We start from the raw sequence: 17,903 nt of genomic DNA on the forward strand, positions 1-17,903 counted from the left end.
GGCCTATGGGTATAAAACGGGCTGCAAAGGTGAGTTTGCTTAGTAGTCCCTGTGTCAATCTCAGCATAGTCTTTTCTTTCTCGGGGACAAGTTTATGTCTTGTGCAAGAGCCTCAACTTTGTCGGCAGGTAGCCTGCAGAGCCCCTGTAAAATGTCTATATCAAAGCCCAGGAAAGTCAGGCATTCGGATGTACCTTAGGTCTTGTCGGGTAGCAGGGGGGCACCCAGTGATGCTGCTGTGGACACAAATGCTGCCAAAGCTGTTAGACACTCACTGGTGTCCTTCCTTCCAACATAGAGGAAGTTGTCCAAGTAATAGATTACATCTGCCCCTCACCACTGCTGTCTGTTTTGCAACCCAGTCCAAGAAACGGCTGAATGTTCAAAGTAGGAGCAGGAGGCCGCACAGCTCATGAAATCCTAACAAATGAAAGCTCTCAGGGTGCACTGTTGACTCGATGTCTGCTTTTGCCAGTAATGCACCCTTCTCTGCGCTCTGTACCAGCTCTACTGCTTCATAGAATGAGGTGTACGACCCCGAGCAGGGACCTTCGTCCAACAGTCATTGACTGAGTCACCTTTTGGGTAAGACAGGTGATGTATCAGCCTGTATTTTCCCTTTTCCTTTTTGAGTACCACTCCAAGGGGGATATGATGAAGTGGTCAAGGGGTGGGGCGCAGAAGGGTGCTCAAATGCGACCTAGTGATCTTTCTTTCTCAATTCTTTCTTCTACAACCTCAGGCAATTCTATTGCAGAGGTCAAGTTGTTAACGTTCCTGTGCGGTGAGGGACCTGTATAAGGGATATTAAAGCCCTTGCTGAAGCCATGGAAGGGAATAGTTTCTTACCTGTAACTCCATTTCTCCAGCATTGGTATCTTTCATGGATTCACATGCTTAGAATATTCCCCGTCGTCAGACTGGGACCCTCGGTACACATATATAGCCTTTTCCTATAGGAAAATTTCCGACACTTTTGTGTCCTATCTACGTCCTTTTAGGACCCGCCTATGCATGCTCCGTAGGCCGTCCCAGTATAAGAGGCCCGCCCCCGCGGCTCCCCTTCAGATTTCGGCCCCTCCAAAGTAGGAAGGGTTAAACTTATCAAGCAAATACATTGCATTCCGGGGAGGTTGGCGGGCGCATGTGAATCCATGAAAGATACCAATGCTGGAGAAATGGAGTTACAGGTAAGAAACTATTCCCTTCTCCAGCATTGGATCTTTCATGGATTCACATGCTTAGAATAGATTGTATAGCAGTAACATCTGAGACGGCGGTGAGAATGTAATGTAATATACCCTCACCATAATACACATGCATATGTACAGCAGGAATAAGTTAACTCATATAACCTTACCCACATAAAGTATACTGTCATCAAAAGGTAGAAAAAAAACGACTCTCCACAGCGTGGAGCTTACCTTACTGAAACAGATGGCGCAGGACCGCTCTTCCCATCTGCACCTCGTCCGCATGCTGCCTGGCAAGACAGTAGCGGCGGGTAAACATGTGGGGCACCGACCATGCCGCAGCCTGGCATATGTCTGTCAGTGGAATTCCTGTCCATAATGCTGCTGAGGAGGACGTTGCTCTTGTAGAATGGGCTCTAGGATGCCCTTGCAGCGGCCTTCCGGCCTTGGAGTGGCAAAACGCAATCGTTGATGAGACCCATCGAGCCAATCCTTGTTTAGAGATTGCTTTTCCCCTCGTCGACGGACCATATGCGATGAACAATTGTCGAGTAGACCTGAGTTCCTGTGTACGATGTAGGTAAAATTTCAGAGCCCTCTTAACGTCCAAGGTATGAAGAGCTTTTTCTGCTGCCGATGATGGGGTCGCGAAGAAAGTAGGGACAACAATGGACGAGTGTTTGTGATACACTGTCGGAACTTTTGGGACGAACGTAGGATTAATTGCCAGGACCACCTTGTCCTTAAAGAATCTCAAGTATGGCGGGTCTACGACCAGCGCTTGCAGTTCCGAGATTCTCCTAGCTGATGTGATAGCAATTAAGAATGCCAACTTCCACGACATGAATTTCATGTCTGACGTGGCCATAGGCTCAAATGGCGGTTTCATTAAGCCTGCCAACACTGTATTGAGACTCCAAGTTGGAGGGAAACGTTTCACCGGGGGAAAAGTACGAAATAAACCCCTCATGAAGTGTTTCACCAGTCTGTCGCTGAATAGAGGAGATGACTGTCTCTTCCTCGTGAACCTCGAGATGGCCGCCAGGTGCACCTTTATCGATGTGAAGGATAAACCACTCTCCGCCAAGAGAAGCAGGTAAGGTAGAATTTGTTCCGGCATCACCGTCAACGGTTGTAGGCCTTGCTGTCCTCGACACCATTCACAGAACCTCCGCCACTTATAGGTGTAAGATTTGTTGGTAGAAGGGGCTCGAGCCGCCTGCAGAATTTTTTGACAATCCTCCGACACGTCTAAAGCACCGAACTCTGAAAAGTCAGGAGCCAGACTGCAAGGTTGAGACTGTCCGGGTCGTGATGCCACACCGTGCCTTTGTCCCGGGATAGAAGGTTTGGGACTCTCGGAAACGCTATTGGATGTTCCAGCGACAGGTGAAGCAGGTCGGAGAACCACGGTTGCCGCGGCCAATACAGTGCCACTAGAATTACCCGGCAACTGTATCTGCGTATCCACTGTACTGTCCTCCGTATGAGTGGGAACAGAGGAAAAACATAAAGGAACATGTCCGTCCATGGGAAGGAGAATGCCTCCCCCATGGAACCCTCCTGAGGCCATCTGCTTGCGAATTGCTCGCATTTCTTGTTGTCCTTGGTTGCGAAAGCGTCCAGAGGGGGGTGACCCCATTTCTCGAACACTTTCATCAGCTGAAGTGTGTCCATTTCCCATTCTGCTGAGGGAATCCGCTTGCGAATTCCTCACTCCCGGGAGATGGTGAGCCACGATGGAAATCCCGTGCTTCAATGCCCAATGCCATGTTTTCTGGGCCTCTATGGAAAGAGTTCTTGATCGCGTCCCTCCTTGCTTTCTCAAATAAAACATGGCTGTCGTATTGTTGGTCAGTACTCGCGATCCCTTGATGTGTGGTAGGAATGCCTTCAAAGCCCATCGTACTGCTCTGAGCTCTAACATGTTTATGTGTAGGAGTGACTCCGTTGGAGACCAGGGACCTTGCGTTTGAAGGGTACCCATGTGAGCTCCCCATCCGGTTAGGGACGCATCCGTGACTATGGTTTGCTGAAACTCCGGTTCCTGTAGGGGTACACCGTTGTTCAAATTGTGGGAACTCTGCCACCACTGAAGGGTCCGAAACAGCTTGTCGTCGTCGATGGTTATCTTGTCTGACCACGATCCTTGGGCCTGTGTCCATCGGTCCGCGAGGAATTCCTGGACTGGCCTCATGAATAGGCGACAGTTTGCCACCAGATGGATGCAGGATGCCATGGCCCCTAGGACCGAAACGTATTTCCTGACTGAGAGCCTGGTGGTTTGTTGTAGTTGGCCCGCCAGCTGATTGAGTTTTGAGGTTCTGTCGAGAGAAGGCTTCACTAGCCCCAACTGGGTCTCGAACTGTGCCCCCAGGAACACCAACGTTCTCGATGGCCGCAGAGAGGATTTTTCGAAGTTTATGGCAAATCCCAGCTGTTGCAGAAGCTGCATGGTGGCTTGCAAACTTGTGTCGGTCGATGCTGGGGAGGATCCCCTTACCAGCCAGTCGTCGAGGTATGGGTATACGTGGTGGCCTTGCTTCCTTAGCCAGGCCGCTACTGGGGCCAGGCGTTTCGTGAACGTTCTGGGGGAGGTCTTGAGCCCAAAGGGAAGAACCGTGAACTGGTAGTGAGTCCGCCCTATTACAAATCTCAGGAATTTCCTGTGTTTCCGACACATTGGAATATGGAAGTACGCGTCCTGTAAGTCCAGGGACGCTAGAAAATCCCCTTCTTGAACGGCACGGATCACTTCCTGCAGCGTGAGCATTTTGAATTTTAGGCTCTTTAAAGACTTGTTGAGATCTCGTAAGTCTAAAATGGGACGCCATTTGCCGTTCGGCTTTTTCACAACGAAGTATCTTGAGTAGACTCTTTGACCTCTCTGTGATGTTGGAACTAATTCTATCACGCCCTTTGCTAACATGAGTGTTACCTCTTGTTGCAGTATCCTCAGATGGGAATGAGCGGTGAACGCAGGTGGAATGTGCGGAGGGCTGTGCTTGAATTGTAGAGAGTGCCCATTCCTTACAGTGTCCAGCACCCATTGATCCGTCGTTATTCGTTCCCATTCGTCGACATATGCGGACACTCTTCCCCCCAGAACGGTGTGTTGACTGTCACTGCTGATCTTTATTTTGTTTGTCTCTCGACGACGACGGATAGGATGGTCTCTTCCTGGACGTCTGGAAGTTCCGGCGTCGGTTTGCCGTTTGGGAAGCACGCCTGTACCCTTGGGAGGGGTAAGCCGACCTGCCAAAGGATCTGTCTCCAGACGCAGAGAATCTGGAATTACCTGAAGCCCCTCTAAAGGGACGAAAAGACCTGTAGCTTCGGCCACGCTGGAGGGCACCCAATGAACGTGCCGTGTCCGAGTCCTCTTTCATTCCCTTTAGGGCCTCGTCTACCTTCTCTCCGAATAAAAGGTCTCCCTCAAAAGGCATATCTAATACTTTGCATTGTACCTCTGGTCTGAAGTAGGTACACTTGAGCCATGACTGTCATCGTAATACGACCCCATTATTGACTTGCTTGAAGCCTGATTCAGCGAGGTCCACCGCGATGTTTATTGCGTGATTGGAGGCTTCCTCACCCTCTCGGACAAGTAACATTGCTGCCTTCCTATGCTCTTCAGGAAGATGATCCAGCAACGGCGCTAGCCTGTGCCACATCTCTCTGTCGTATCTGGCTACAATAGCCAGAGAGTTTGCGGCCTTTACTGTGGTTGCTCCCACGGATAGCACTTTTTTGCCAAAGGCATCCTGGCGTCTTGCTTCGTTTTCAGGCGGAGTCGTGCACTTGTGCTGGGCTTTCGCCTTCCTCGCCGCTGCCGCCGACACCACCGATTCTGGCGTTGGTTGGGAGGATAAACACTTGGGGGTAGACTCTGGAGCCTTAAACTTTTTCTCGAGGCGTCCTTTCACTGCCGGCTCCGAAAAGGGGTGACACATTGTCTGCAACCCTTCCTTCCACACGTGGTCTAGTATTGGTATTGAGAACACAGACCTCCTTCTCTTACCCATGTGGTTGAACAAAAAACAGTCCTTTTTCTGTTCATCCTGGGACAAACCAAATTCCTTACACGCCTTCTCCATCATAGAATGGAATGATGCAATGTCGTCCGGAGGGGACGGGTGAGCTGGGCTTCTTGGGGTTTCTAACTCCACCTCTGACTCCCAGGTTGGATCCCTGGAGGGGGATGATGAGATGTCCGACATGGCTCCCCTGTCCGACTCCGAATCTGGCAGCTCACCTTCCTCTTGGGGTGCCAGTGCTGAGATTGGCGTGCGTAAGTGCGTCGGTGGACGGGACGGGCCCGGCTCGTCGACGGGTGACTGTGGCAGGTTTACCTGAGGTAGTCTCTGGTCCAACAACTGTACCAAAGACTGAAGCGTGGACAGAATTTCCGACGACAAAACAGATTGAGGATTGAGAAGAGGGGCAGATACCGGTATACCGGATCCCCTCGTCGACGACTTGTCAACCACTCGTAGCCCGAGGTCTGCCGAGCCAGCTATTCTCCCGCTCTCGTCCTCCCCCGAGGACAGCGACACAGCCTGTTCTTGCAATAAAGTATCCGGGAGGATCGGATCAAAATCCTCAGACCTCCAGGCTTCCTGTAGAATCCCCGTTGATGAGGCCACCGTCGCAGTCGTTGTCGGTGGGACGGTGGATACCACTTGCGTCAGTGGCAGGGTGGAGGCCGATGACTGGACCGCCGTCGACGACGGTGGCTTAGCTAGTGGTTTAGGCGGTCCCGCCTTTTCCACACTTGGCCTGCCTTTACTCGACTCTCGACTCGAGGTCGATCTATGGTGATCGCCCGAGGAGGATTTCGGCCTTTCCTTGTCATACTTTTTTGATGAAGATGACGATTTTTTCGACGAGGATTCTCTAGCTGAATGACTCTGAGATGACTCTTTTGATGTTTATGCCGATTGTGTGGAGCCTACCTCCGAAGGGGGGTATGCCCCTGCTCCATCATTCAGCCATGCCACCAGCCGTCGGTTTCGGTCTTTGAGGGTATTTTGAGAAAACCCTTTGCATATGTCACAGCTATCAGCCGTATGATGAGGGTGGAGGCAGTATATACAATCCATATGTCCGTCCCCCTCGTAAACTTTTTTCAATCCGCACGTCGCGCATGGACAGAACAGCGCTTTTCCTGACATGGAGGAAAAGTTTTTTCGAACTCCAACTCCAGTACACAACCTTGTACAAAATATTAAGATGACGCGAGGAGATCCCACTACTTTGGAGACGGTTGAAATCTGAAGGGGAGCCGCGGGGGCGGGCCTCTTATACTGGGACGGCCTACGGAGCATGCGTAGGCGGGTCCTAAAAGGACGTAGATAGGACACAAAAGTGTCGGAAATTTTCCTATAGGAAAAGGCTATATATGTGTACCGAGGGTCCCAGTCTGACAACGGGGAATATTCTAAGCATGTGAATCCATGAAAGATCCAATGCTGGAGAACAACAAATCCCTTTCTTTAACCTTGGGGTCCCTATTCAGCCAATGGGTCATGACGTGCATGTTTATAGGCGATTGATTTTTGCAATGCATTTGATGTTCTTGCTGTTTGGGCCCTGCAATGCTGGGTATCGCTTTGCCTTATCTTTTGGTGCATAAGTGTCCGGCATACATGCGGAACAGACATGACTGAATTTGCAACAGTGACTCCAGGAGCAAGCACGATCGTTGTAGAAGAGGCACACTGTTGGTGTGGGTTAGCGGGCAGTGATGCTCCTGCCCTGGGATGACCCAAAAGGGCTTCAGCTGTTCCCTCCGGAACCAGCGGGACCACTCTGTTCCCCACTGTGAATTACACCATTGGTACAAGTTAAATCTCCGATGGGATTTGCTGTTGCAGTGTAACCTGCTGGTAGTTCCTTGCACCCATGAATTCACACCATGATTCACAATCCCACTGATCCCATGATATGTCTCGGTGGACTTCAATTTTCTGTCTAAATTCTTGGTCCTAAGCTAACCAGCCCATTCCACCATTTCTTCTGAATTCCCTATGTATGGTTTCTCTGTACTGAACCACGGTTGGGCGTTGCTCCGGATGTTTTTCCATTATTATTGTGGTAGAGAGGATTGCCAAAGCCGACAACCAGTTGTCAATGTTGCGCTCCGGCCTCACTCTCTTTCCTACTTTAACCTTGGCCGATATCTTCGAAGTGTCGGGCCACAATTTGCCATGTTCCAACAACAAATAAATGTAAATGAATGTCCTTTTCCATATCCTCTCCTTCGCTACTATTGGTATCTGCCATGCTAGGGAATATTTTCTTGAGTAAAGGGCTGGGTGGGCTGTTTTATGGTGGGCACTGCAGCTTACTCTGATGTTCACCGCCAAAGTTAACTTGCAATGCTTTACTGTGCATAGCCCACTCCTTTTTTATACTTTTTTTTACCATGACAATGAACAAACTCTGTCTCGCTGGATCAAGCCTTGGGAGGCTTACGGCGGTGTGCCGCTTTTCGAAGCAACGCACTGGTTGTAGCCGGGTGTTGGATCCATAGATCCTTTCTTTCTTGCCCGTTGCTAACCATCCACCTCTTCTGCCAACCTATTGCACCCTTGCGCGCGAGGATGTTACTTGTACTACCTGTACTTGCCATTTCTGCTATTACCCCTGTTTCTTGATGCTATTACTTGAATAACGCGCTGTATGCGCTTTGAGTTGTGGTGGAAATTTTGGATCACAGAATACCCCTATAAAGTTCCTTGAAACTCGTCATATTAAAAGGTGGCCCCATGTGCCTAATCTTTCATTTGTGCCACTTTCCTGTTGCATCCCATGCTCTGCACTTCTTTGGCCCTTCGTGGGATAGTCACGGCTCTCAACTCACACGCTTTTGGCGGGTGCCACCCGCCTTGTAAACAGCTGACTCGCCCGCCAAGTCTCCTGCACGCCCATTCGTTTCAATGGGCCTCTCACCCGCCAAAAATAAAATCGGGTGTTTTCACCCGCCTTTGCGACATAAATAGTTGAGAGCTATGCTAGAGGGTAGTGGCGGGATGGACTTGATGTTCCTGGCCCAAAGGCCTAATGGCGTGTCCTACCCGACTTTAGTTTAACAGAGTATCCAATTTAGCGCGAAGCTTCATGTTGCATGAACACTTTAATCATGTCCTCATTTCCGCGCCTTCTCCTTTGCTACCGAGCCGATCGACAAACGCCCCCTTTCACCACCTGTATCGGACATCAAACGAGGGAGGGGGTTACGGTACCTGCTGGACCGCCTAAGCAGTTGGGGATTGTAAACTGGAATTAAGGGGCTTGTTGAATATTCGCTAATAATTATACACATAAGTGTTGGGGGTCTCTGGAGGCCCCCGCTGCGTGCCCGCGAGCCCCAGCATGCACAGATGGGACACCAACACGTCTGCACGCTTCGGGCTCCCCGGTCGCTCTGCGGCGGCCGGGAACGCCCCGTTTATTTAAGGCGCACGCGGCGACGTGCAACGTCACGCCGCCGCGTGCGTATCCCCTCACGGGGCAACGCCACACTCCTCCTTTTTCGGGGAGGAACAAATAACAACAAAACACATCAAACATATTACTACGCACACTGGCATGTATAACTCGCAAGCCCCAGGCCCCCTTTTATTAACAGCCTCCCGGATCCCCTTCACTCCGGAGCCCAGTCAATCGGCCCCAGCACATAGTCTCCGAGGTAGGCAGGTCTCCCTCGCCCAGCCCTCTGGGGGTACCTCCCACCTACCTCAGTCGCCGGACTCCCGGCCGCCCCGGTGTCTCGTGCTGGTGACCCCACGAATTCCCCCCGGGGGGTGGCTTCATCCGGGAGGACCGTCTCGTCCGGGTCAGGCGGGAGTTCAGTCCGAGAGTCCCCCAGTTTCTTGAAGAAGCTCACGTTTCGGGTGACGGCCGACTTCCCATCCGAGGCCGTCACCATCGACCCCTTCACCGCCACTACGTCCAGCGGCTCGGGCTCATATGGAAGCGAGAGTTTCCCATGGGGATGCCGGTTCCTAATCAACACTTCGTCGCCCGGTTCCAGCCGCTGCGGACGAAGGCCCCTCCGTAGATTTTCCTGATTGGTCCTTGCCAGCCGCTCCGCTTCCACCCGTTGGTCGTCTATTACCCCGGGTACCTTCTCCTGCACCTCCGGGAGGAGACCTCGGGGGCACCTGCGGAATAGAGCCTCAGCCGGGGCCACCCCAGTTGAAGCATGTGGGGTAGTGCGGTACACTCTTAGGAACTGGTATAGCGCCCGCTGGAGAGGCTGACCTTGTCCCTGAGCTATCCGGAACGTCTTGTTTAATGTCCTCATCAGCCTCTCTGCGTCCCCGTTCGCGCGGGGCCACAACGGGGACACCTTCCGGTGGGCCACTCCGCAGCTCTCGAGGAATTCCGAGAACCTCGCGCTCTGGAATGGGGATCCATTGTCCGAGCACAGGGTCACGGGGAACCCATGGGTGGCAAAGATCTTCTCCACAGCGCCCACCACGTGCTCGAATGCCACCGACTCAACGAATTCCACCTCCGGGTATCGCGAGTACTCATCGACGATGGCTAGGAAATGAGTACCCACGGCCGTGGATCCGAAGTCCGCATGCACAACTTCCCATGGGCGGGTCCCCCGTGGCATTACCTCGATCTCGGGCTCCCGTTGTACTGGGGAAGCCGCCTGGCACCATACACAGGCCGCTACGAAGTTGTCCACCTTCCTCTCCAGCTCGGGGAACCACACCTTCAGCCTCAACCTCGCCTTCGTTTTGGCGGCCCCTTGGTGTCCCTGGTGTGCCAGGTTGATGACTTCGTGGACCTTGGAGCCCGGCACCACCAGGCGATCACCCCGCAGCAACAGACCCGACTCCGTGAAGGACAGTTCATCCCTCACCTTCCAGAGTTGCTCGAGGGTCACCTTGGCCTCCTGAGTGCGCCCGGCCACCAACTCCAGCACGGTCTTCCAGGACCCCGATTGCATCGAGCTTCGCAGGATGCGGAAGCATTCGTCATTGGCTGCTGCGATCTCCAGTTCGGGCAGCGGCATTGCATTGGGGGTAGCACTCTCGACCACCATGCTCACGTGATCATCGGCCTCCTCAGCACACGACTCTTGGGCGGGCCCATCCCTGCCCACCGGATGCCTGGACAGGTAGTCCGCCGCATTGTTGGCCCCTGGCCTGTAGATAAGGTTGACGCCATATTCTAGGAGGGCCAGCATCCATCGCTCGATCCTGGCTGGTGGTTTGGAGGAGGATCCGGCCATAATTGGGATCAGTGGTTTATGGTCTGTTACCACTGTCACAGGTCTCCCCAGCACATATAGCCGAAAATGCCGGCAGCCCCACAGAACCGCCAGGGCCTCTCGCTCAATCTGAGAGTACCTCTGCTCGGTCTCGGAGAGGGCCTTGCTCGCATAGGCCACGGGCTTCATTCCTCCGTCTCTGCTCACCTGGGTGAGGACCGCCCCAAGGCCAAACGGGCTGGCGTCCACAACAATCTCCGACTCCAAGGCAGGGTCAAAGAAAGCCACGGTGTCCTCTGCTGTTAGTGCATCTTTAATGTCCTCGAAAGCCGCCTGTTCTAACGGGCCCCACTGCCAGACGGTGTCCTTTTTCGTCAGAGCCCTCAGAGGTTCCGACCTCGAGGCGAGATTCTTGATGAATCGCCCGCAGTACGTCACCATTCCGAGGAAGCTCCGCACCTCTGATGCGGACTCAGGGGGTCGTGCTGCCTTGATGTCTTGAACCTTCTTGGGGTCAGGAGACACCCCGCCCTCCTTGAAGATGAACCCAAAAAACTCAATGGTCGGGCGGAGGAACTCACACTTGTCCTTATGGAGGGTGAGCCCCAGCGATTGCAGCCTCTCGAGAGTCCTGGCTAGGCGTTTCAGGTGGTCTGATTCAGTCCTCGCAAAGACCAGAATGTCGTCGCTAATGTTCAGGACGCCCTCCAGGTCTGCGAGAGCGCCTCGGATTAAGTTCTGAAACACCTCAGCTGCAGACGACACTCCAAAGCTCAGACGCTTGTACCTGTAGAGTCCCCTGTGGGTGGTGAAGGTTGTTATATAACGGGACTCTGGGTGGAGAACAACCTGGTGATACCCAGCCCGTAAGTCCAACTTCGAGAAGAAACGGGCCCCTTGCACTTCCGCAATGATGTCATCAATCGTCGGGGTCAGGTGACGTTCTCTCCTGATGGCCTTGTTGGGCAACCGCATGTCCACACAAATTCGGACAGAGTCCGGTTGTTTAGGTTTCCTCGCCACGACAATGGGGGATACCCAGGGTGTGGGGCCCTCCACCTTTTCAATTACGTCCAGGTTCACCAGGTTATCGAGTTCCTTGTCCACCTGGTCCCTAAGATGGAATGGGATCCGCCTGTGCTTCAGGGCTATGGGCTGTACCGACTCGTCGATGTGGAGCCTCACGGGGTCGCCGTTCATCCTCCCGATCCCTTTGAAGATGTCAGCATACTTGTCGAGCAGGTCGTTGATGTCCTCCAAGTATACTGAATAGGCGAAGCTGACTATACCAAGGGCCTCCGCTGCCGCACAGCTGAGCAGGGTGTTGCTGCTCACCGGAGTCACATAGAAGCGGGCCCTGATCTTCGACCCGTCGTGTTCCACCTTGGCAACGAACACCCCATCGAGTGGCAAGGGCTCCCGCCCACCAAATGCGAAGATACGGGCCCTTGGTGTCGCCAGTCTCGGGGCTGGGTCGAGCGCAGCATAATGTCCCCTCGCCATAACATTGACAGAGGCTCCCGTGTCGACTAGCACAGGGACTGGCGAGCAGTTTACCTCCACGACACACCTCGGCTGTCTTCTGCTCCTTCCCTTGAGGACCTCCATGCTGGAGACGAAGAAGATGTTCTCCTCATCCTCCTCCTCCTCCACTTCTTCCGCCAGGGCCTCCTCTGGTTCCACCTGTTCCACCTGAGCTACCCTCGGCGGGCGGTACTGCCGCGGGGCCCACAGACGGGGCTGCCCTCTCGGGATAAGTACAGGCAGAGTCGCCCTGCACACCCTCGAGAAGTGGTCAGGCACCCCACAGCGTCCACAAACTTTTCCTTTGGCCATGCACTCCGATGAGTGGGGGAGATCATATCCGCATTTCTGGCACGATTCTACCGGCTTCCCCGCCCTGTCTCTGGGAGGTATACCGGGTTTTCGCACCCCTCTGCCGCCCCGCCAGATGGCGCACACCTCCTCCGGTTTCGCCGGGCGGGAACCGGCCTCCATTTTGTTGGCTCGAGCCTCCGCCACCTCATGGCACCTCCCGAGCTCCAGGATCCTGGCCAGAGTGAGTCCGGGCTCTCTTAGGACTTGTCGCCTCAGCTTGCCTGACGAGCACGCCTGGATCAGCATGGTCCTTATCATGTCCTCCGCATCCCCCCACGCACACCCTTGTGACAGGCGGCGCAGGCGGCCATAGAAAGTGTCAAGCGTCTCCTCTTCCTTCTGTTTGGCCGACAGCATGACGAACCTTTCAAAGTCCACGTTGGCAAGGGGGATGAAATGCGCCAGGAGGGCTGCTTTGGCCTGATCATATGTGTTACCCGCTGGAGTCAAAGATTCAAAGATCTCCTGCACAGTCACCCCTGCGGAGTATAGCATCGTGGCCACCATGCTGTCATCGTCCGTGACTTGGGCGGCCCGAAAGTACATGTCTAGCCTTGCGATCCATCTCCTCCATCGTGGCCCCAGGCTGGATGGGGGGCCCGTAGCATCAAACTCGGGAATTGGCTGTAAGGCCGCTTGCGCCCTGGCTTGGGCCATGGCCAGGGGTGGTGGTTGGATTGGAGGGGGGGCTGCACCCACCGGTTGTACAGGCAGTCCAGACGTCGTCGAGCGTGGGATGTGCTGTGGGGGGTTCTGCTGGAACAGGTCTGTTAGATCTTCATCCTGCGACTCCTCCGAAGCCGTGGCAGCCGCACCCTCCAGGGCACCAGGATCACTCATAGGCGCAAGCGCACAGGCACCCTTGTTCCAATTCTAAGGGCCGCAACTTGCACCACTCCCCACACTGCCACCACCCACGTGATGATGAAAGGGTTGAAGGAGAGTACCTCAAGGCGCCTGGTGTCCACGTGGGCCGCAGAAGCTGGAGCGTCATCCCCCACGTGATGATGATGAAGGGGTTGAAGAGTCCTGAAGAGGATCCGTGGACCAAAGACTCCAAAAATTGAGCTATGAAAAGGAATGGGCTGAGAAGGCCCAGCCACCTCAGTCCATCTCCCAGCTACAACACGACGTCACCGCCTGAAAATTCACCAAAATGACAAAATTTTGGCATGGGCCTGCAGGTTGTACTGCCTGCAGTCAGTTGATCCAAAAATTAGGTTTGGATGGTCTTCCTGCTCCAAACCGGAGCCGTTAGAAGACTCTCCACCTCGTGGGCAAGATGGCCGCCAGCCGCGTGTGGTCCGCGGCCTCGGCGTGATGCGAAACATCCACGGATGTTCCACTCGAAATGAAAAATTATTCCGGGATTGCGCTCACCGCCGGGCCCGGGCATCCGACACTCGTCGCCACTGTTGGGGGTCTCTGGAGGCCCCCGCTGCGTGCCCGCGAGCCCCAGCATGCACAGATGGGACACCAACACGTCTGCACGCTTCGGGCTCCCCGGTCGCTCTGCGGCGGCCGGGAACGCCCCGTTTATTTAAGGCGCACGCGGCGACGTGCAACGTCACGCCGCCGCGTGCGTATCCCCTCACGGGGCAACGCCACAATAAGCAGTGGGCAATAAATCAATGAGACGCGGAGCCGCCCATGTAGCTTGTTGTCAGTTTACTATCCAGGCGCGAACCGCCCTCCTGGCGGGAACCCCGCCTACAACCTAATACGTGGGTCACATGCCACTAAGCATAGCAACAGAAGGAAGACATGGCTCCTTCTACTAATAACAATAGTAGGGGACATTACATCGCTGTTGGTGTGTGGCAAGCTGTCAACAACACGAAATAATCTACATTTTGTTCGAACTGCTGTGCAACGGCCTCGCCATTGCCTCAATTGTTACAATTGCAGAACACTGGTGAAGCCATTCAAGCTTAGTCACAGTACCATGCCCTCCATGACACCCTGGCCTGTACTGCCCAATCTTACTGGCTTCAACAACAATAAGGCGAACAACGCAAGGGCGCAAGTTACAAGGGCTGGCTGTCCGTGGCGTACACCTGCTAACGGGGAGACTTTCTTTGCGCAGACTTATAGCGCAATAGGGGGGAGTGAAAGGAGTCCTGACATGACTTCCATCCAGCGTGGCACTCTAATGAATACAGACCTTAACCACCTGCCAAGAGGGAAGCAGAGCAGACAGAAGCCACAATATGTTGTAAGATTCCCAGTCATCTAAATACAGCCAAGGAAAAAAGCATCTGAAGCCGCAGGCATTTTGCAATGGCGAACCCACCTGTCAAGTTAGGGAGCAGATAGTAGCTATCATTGCACCCACAAGTCGCCATGCACACCTGCACCCTGCAATGCACATGTACAAACCACACCAGCACAGAGGCCACTGGAGCACCAAGACCCATGCCTGTGAACCAGTTGAATACTGGCTGCCGCCAAAACTACATACAAACAGAGGACGGCGATGAAGTCCTGGGCCATGACATCCTGGAGAAGTGAAAGTCCAAGATGAACAAGCAGATTATGAAGCAGTGCTGCAGGACGTACTTTCACTCCAGCCAATTAGGCGCTCCATGAAGGGGAGGATGCAGCAATGTCCGGATGAAAGCATGCAATGAAGAGGACAATATAAGAATCCCTAAATTCAGGGACTGCCGAAGGTACGAGAAAAGGAAGACTTAGCCTTGACTGAGGCCAGGTATTGGAAGAAGGGATAGTAACTTTTACATAATAATTAGTAATGGACAAAAGTGGTCTTTTCATAGTTCCTGGGATTGCCGTGCTTTGGTTCCCTAGCTATGCCGCAATGATCTTACCCAATGAGTCAAAACATGCTTGGAGCTGATTAGGTCTCAAGCAGAAAATATTCAACATAGCAGATTGTACTGGACTGCCCCTTTTCGGGTGGGAGGACGTATGATTTGCATATGGTCTTTCCCTTACATTAATGACATAACAGGATGAGAAGCAATGGTTTGGGGGCTTACACAGAAATGGCAGAGGCTAGGACTGATTAGAAGGTAGTACCCAAACTGAATGTTTCCAATTGATCGTACGGTAAATCTGGCCGAATTTGGCCAGTACCTTCGATCGTTTGCAAACTATCAGATTGGGTAATCACTATCAAACATGGAGAGCGGGGATGTCCCTCGCTCCCCCTGTTTGTTACTGGTGATGGCCTTTTGGGGTAGCGGGGGTCCCCCCCCGTTTCCGGAGGTTTGGAGGTGGGGGACCAAAAAAAAAGAAAAAGCGGACCCTGCGGTGTCGGATCCGACCCACGTAGGAGGGACAGATCCGACACTGCAGGGTCAGAAGATGAGCTGACGCCAAAAATGTAAGTAAGGGGTGGGTGGGAGAATGTATTGGGGATGTGGGGGTTTAAGTTTGGCCAGATTTGGCTGCTGCAAAATTGTCTTTGTGGCCGAACGGTCAATACAGCCGCGAACAATTGCGCCACAGCCAAATCGTATACATCCGATTAAAAGCCGGTCATCCATCATTCATCAGTATAGTAAAAGTTAATTTTTGTTGGATGGAAAGGCCCGGATGTGTGTCCCAGGGTTACTGGGCTAAGAGTTCCAAGCTCCACCTCACTGATAATGCCCAATAAGGCCGGAACATGGATAGGACGCTTGTGGCCTCTTAGAGAAGGGAAGGGATCTAATAGTTTGGGCTGGGACACAGGCTGTTCTGCCTATGGTACTGACACGGAAGGCAGAGAGATACAGCGCTTTAGAGCGTTGCCCAGAGCTATCAAAGTGGTTATGCTCGGTTTGATTCAAATCCTTCCATCCTTCAGAGTTCAGCATTGCATAGCAAAATGCAAAATAGTTGTTAACATTGTGACTGAAATGTGCCAGCCCAATTTTCTGGCATCTTTATCAATTGCATGCTTATTCTGAGGGCCCTGAATGCCCTTGTAAACTATTGCAACCAGTACCAGCTGAACAGCCATTCCTTTCACTCTTACCAATCCATGGGAAATGTGCATGGCAGGGATACGAAATGCGGGTGTTTCATAAAACCCATCTACCTCAACACCTCTCCCTCAAACTTTCCGATGGAATGTAACAGGTTGTGCATTGTTTTAGCTGCTGAGCAAACGCAGGAATAATCCATCAAACTGCTTTGTGTCTGCAGATTTCAGGGTCTGCAAGCATTTCTGCATACAGTGTCAGCACACAATAGATTTTGTCCAAGCATGTGGAATGAGTTCTGCAATCCTTTCAACCTGCAGCAGCGGAGCATTCTCAGGGAAAAGATATAGACATTGTATTGTATTGTATTGCTTATTTATAAAGTGCTTATAGACAAAACATGTGCTTCAAAGCGCTGCAAGACAGGAGGGGAACATGGGATACAACCATTCATAAGGCCTTGGAAATTTCAGAATGATATACAATAATAATAAACATACCAGGCTTGATGACATTTCTGCTAATTCAAGTGCATTGCCAGGTAGTTGGGCGGAGCAGGGTGGGCGGGGAAGACAAGTGGATAAAAGCATAGGGGACTGCCAATAATGCAAGTGCTTGACCAGCAGGTTGGATGGAGGGGATATAAGCAGGCTTGCGTCTTTATAATGTGCCACTAACACAAGTGTTTCAGGTGCACAATGCAAAGGGGGGAGGGTTGGGCAAGGGGAGACAAAGGAACAGACAGACAATGAACTTACTGGGTAGGTGCATTCAGAACGTGTAACTGCCAGACAGGAAATGCGAGTGATGGGTGATGGGGATTACGCCTGGTCCAGGAGGGCCGGGTTAGTGCAGAGGGTTAACTCTTAGGGAAGTGCATAGTGCTGCAGTAGTGTGGGGGCCCAGAGGCAAGTGCAGGGACTGGTGTGGGTGCCTGGGACCTGTAGGTTCTGCGGTGAGCCACGCGACCTGTCAGCTAGATGAGCAGGAGTTGGTAGCAGGTAGATAGTGGAGATTATCAGGGGAGAGGTAGAGAGAAGGCAGAGGAGAAGAGGAAGGTCTTGAGGAGTTTCCGGAATTTATGGAGATCCGGCTCAAGATGGAGAGAGGCAGAGAGACCGTTCCAGACAGTGGCCCCTGCAGAGGATAAGGATCTATCCCCGAGTTTCTGTCTGGCGAAGCGCAAGAGGAACGTGCTGGTAAGCATGCCACACATCAGCATCTTTAGATGATCTATAATATTCTAGAAAATGTAGAATGCATTGACTGAACGAGTCATGAGGTGACCCAAAATATGGTTTATCAGTATATGCAACTTAGGCATGTCGTAGGCATGAGGCTAAGAGCTGAACCGGAAACTTCTGGAGGACTCGCTGCTACTGAGGAGTTTGTCAGTGGACAAACTTGAGGGTGGACCAACATCTCCGACGTATAGATGGTTAACTAGTGTCACATCGAGGCCTCTGAGAACAGCATGGGAAAGGGCCCTCAGTGGATTGGATGATGTAGAATGAGGGAGTGCATTGGGCGCCGCGAAAAGACGGCGATAGACTCAAAGCTTAGGACTATACATTCCAAAATGTTTCATTGAGTGTAATACAATCCCCAGAGGCTGTACAAAATGGGCAGTATAGACACCACCAACTGCCCCAAATGCAAGATGGAGACGGG

Source organism: Ambystoma mexicanum, chromosome 1p, assembly GCF_040938575.1.
Source record: "Ambystoma mexicanum isolate Mex_15411 chromosome 1p, UKY_AmexF1_1, whole genome shotgun sequence".
Taxonomy (NCBI): Eukaryota; Metazoa; Chordata; class Amphibia; order Caudata; family Ambystomatidae; genus Ambystoma; species Ambystoma mexicanum.